The 3,754-nt window shown below is 46.4% G+C and overlaps 1 pseudogene; it reads left to right on the top strand.

Annotated features, from left to right (window-relative positions):
• Positions 1–2,130: 2,130 nt before the first annotated feature.
• On the top strand, positions 2,131–3,458 carry LOC110196467 (autophagy-related protein 13-like; annotated as a pseudogene).
• Positions 3,459–3,754: the final 296 nt, after the last annotated feature.

Here is a 3,754-nt window from a genome sequence, read left to right as displayed (position 1 = left end):
GCTGTTTATCTGATTCTCTGTGGTGACCCCATTTGGTGTTTTCTTGGCAAAGATACCAGAGTAGTTTGCCATTTCTTTCTCACTTTACAGATGATGAACTGAGGCAAACAGGGTTAAGTGACTTGCCCAGGGTCACACAGATAGTAAGTATCCAAGGCAGGATTTGAACTCAGGTCCTCCTGACTCAGGCCAGCACTTTGTTTGCTGTACAGCCTAGGTTCCATCTATTCTATCTACTCTATCTAGCTATCCACTCATGCAAAATTCTAAACAAGGTGAATAAGAGTAAAGAAATCCAATGAAAACTATAGCAATTTCTTTAACTCCAGAATTACATCAGAAGTCACCCAGAAGCCTAGAGGGAAAGAGTTCCTACTGAAAAGCTAATGCCAAATCAGGAAAATAAGACAGAATGAAGCTTCCTAGCACAATGAAAGATGGGTCAGAGAAACCTATCCCTGTAAAGTTTAGTATCTGAAGGTAGTACGAGTGGAGGTTTTCTCAAGAAGGCCTAGGTGATTAGAAAGGCAAAGTAGAAAATCTTAGAAGCAGCTGGGAAGCAACAATGGCCAGTCTGGGTGAGGAAGTTCTTAGATCCAGACACTCCAGACTCAGAGGCTAGCAGTTTGACCTAAGACACTATGGAAGGCCTTGACAATATAATATTCTGAACCTCAGAGGTCCAGTGGGTAGGAATAGGCAACCTCAGAAGGTGGAGGTAAGTACAGGAACCAAGGTGACCCACATTGAAAATAAACGGGGCTGACTACTGCACCCAAAAGCACAGTAGCAGGTAGAGTTCAGCCCTACCACAAATCCCCAGAATTAAGACTGAAAAGATTAGTCACCTTAAAAAGATATTGACCACTATAAAGAATTTCAATAGCTCTAGAAATACTTAAAACTCTATCCTAAGAGAGAATAACTACTAACAGCTAAATTAGATACTCAAAGCAAAAAAAAAAAAGTATTTCCCACAAGGACTACTTGGGAATACAGCTGGCCAGTTTCAGCTGGGCAACTCAGCTCATCCCTATCCTCTCCCCCCTTCTTCTTCTTCCTTCCTCTCTTCCCCCTTTCCTGATGGTGTTCTGCCCAAAGGAAGGTAAATTTTGATGGCCAAAAGCTACCTAGTTAACTTAGGGTTTACTACCTAGATTTCTTTCTCAAAGACCAAGCCTTAAATCCAATTAACTCTGGATGTCATGGATTGGACAATAGGTTCCTGTCCAAGTACCACTTAATTGCTATATTTTGGGCCCTTCTGGATCAGAGTGAATGTAAATAGTAACTGTTTTTCTTTTGGCCAGCAACCCTGAGGGTCTTCTCCTCCCAGTTTGATTTTTTTTTTTATTAAAAGGGCCATCAATTGACTCACTTCTTAAAGAGTCCTATTTACAAAATTGGCATTGCCTCACTCAAAGTGAGAACCTGAAAATGTCTTAGCTTAAAAGGGCCAAAGTCTCCCTTTGTATCCTGGGCCATCTCCAGTCTTCCTGATGGATATCTGGCCTCTGGACTCAGATGGCTGTGAAGGAGAAAGTGAGGCTGATGGCATTGCACAGCCTTCCCTCACTCTAATCAAAGTCAATTGCAAGTCATATCATCTTCTCCCTGGTGTTATGGTCCTCTTCAAGAATGAAAGACAAACTACACACAACCACAACCGTAGAAGAAATGAAGCAATAGGATGAAAACAAACAGCAGTGATGGCGGCGCCTGGAGCCAGGAGGCCACAGAGCTGGAGAGGGACCCCGAGCAGCAGGGAGCCTGGACTGGGAGGTGGTGGAACTCGTAGCGCAGAGGCTGGGAAGCACTGGCAGCCGACCTTGAGCCAAGGCAGGCACACAGCCCTGCAGCCCACAAAGAGTGCGCCCAGCAAAGGGGCCCAGCCCGAGGCTGGAGAAGGTGATATGAACCCCGGAATGTGAGCCCCAAGCCCCACAGTTTTCCCAGATTAAAACTGTGAGCCATGGGCTTCCCTATTAGAGCTGGCCAGCCCTCGTTTCCCTCTGCTGTCCTTGGTTACTGAGGGAGGGTGAAAGAATCCAAATCACTTGCCACAAAGAAAAAAACTCAGAGCATGTGCCCTGCTGAGCATAGATTTGTGTATGCAATGGACTTGATCTCAGTTCCCAGGACAGGAAGGCCTTGGACAAGTTCATCAAATTTTTCACCCTGAAGACAGTCCAAGTGATGTGTCCAGACACAGCTTGGAGAGAAGATTTATACTCGCTTGTCATTTTCCCCAACAGGATCTGACTGGTTCAACTTGGCCATCAAGGATATCCCAGAGGTCACATGTGAGGCCAAGAAAGCACTGGCAGGGCAGCTGCCTGCTGTGAGGAGGTGGATGTTGGTGGAAATCTCACTCAAGACTTCAGAGGGAAATTACATGGAACTAGAAATTTAGTGTCTTGAAATGAATGAAAAGTGCGACAAAGAAATTAAAGTTTCCTACACTGCCTACGATAGCCTGTTGCTACTGCTCAAGTCTCTGCTTTCTATCACTAGAGTAACACCAGCCTATCGACTTTCCAGGAAACAGGGCCATGAATATGTCATACTCAACAAGTTATGCTTTGGAGAAGTCTAGTTGGAACGGCTTAGGAGAAGGTTTCCAGACAGTCCGAGTTGGCACAGTAGGCACCCCAGTGGGCACCATCACTGTCTTGTGCCTACAGAATTAACCTGGTCTGCATGTTTACCAGGCAGTTTGAGAGGACTCCACCTTGCATGGAGATTGTCATTGATTGTTTTGTGGACCATCCCTAACCCAGCTCCTTGCCCCATGTACCCCTGCAACTACAGGACAGCTGGTGAGGATGCTGGGGTAGCATATCCATCTGCGGAAGACTCTCAAGAAATCTGCACCGCCTTTTTCTCAACCTCCCCTCCATCCCAGTGTGTGTTCACAGTTAGTAAGACACATTTTCAGACCATTATTCAGGTGGTGACAGATAACCTGAGGGTCCCCTTGGCAGGACTGGCCTTTTCCCACCAACCTGTCCATGGCACCCAGGCCAACCATGAGAAGATGGCAACCTGTACCCCTTCCTATGGTGCCCACTACATAGTTACCCTTTCCAGTAGTGAAGACACCAAAACTGTATCCAACAGCAGCAAAGGCCAGGGCTCCCCGTTGGCATCTTGGAAGCCATCTTGATTTGGAAAATGGGAGAGCTCATCAATAATTCATGGCTAAGCCATAGGCAAACAGGTCATATATTTATATAGTTAAAGCACAAACATGCCAGCCTTCTCAAAAGATGACATTCTGCCCATGGACTTAGGGACCTTCTAGCAGAAGTTTCTGAATCCCCTTCAGCTGAGCAGTGTTTCCATTGACATTGAGGCTCAGTCCATGGCTTGAAGACCTGGACTCTCTCCCAGAAAAACTGGCCATGCATGAGAAGCACGTCAAAGAGTCTGATGCCTTTGTGGAGACCCTACAGTAAAGTTTTCATCCTCCCCATTTCCTAGCAGCAGCGGCAGCAGCAATAGCCCCTGAGGACTGAGGCCATTCCACCTATTTCTCTTCTCCTTCTCTCTCATCTGTTATTTATTCTTCAATCCAGGCCAGAGGGAAGGGGCTCCCCCATTCCTGCCTTTTGGCTGTTCTTCCCAATCAGACCCAGGGGCCATCATTGAAGAGGGCCCAGTCTCTGCAGCATTTGAGTTCTGGGTCATAACCTACCTTAAGACTCAGGAATAAGCACGGTTGGTGAAAAAGGGAGCTTTCTCACCCCAGTAT

The sequence above is a fragment of the Phascolarctos cinereus genome, unplaced genomic scaffold (genome assembly GCF_003287225.1).
Source record: "Phascolarctos cinereus isolate Bilbo 61053 unplaced genomic scaffold, phaCin_HiC Scaffold_4;HRSCAF=312, whole genome shotgun sequence".
Classification (NCBI taxonomy): domain Eukaryota; kingdom Metazoa; phylum Chordata; class Mammalia; order Diprotodontia; family Phascolarctidae; genus Phascolarctos; species Phascolarctos cinereus.
This window is presented reverse-complemented; position numbering and strand designations above follow the sequence as displayed.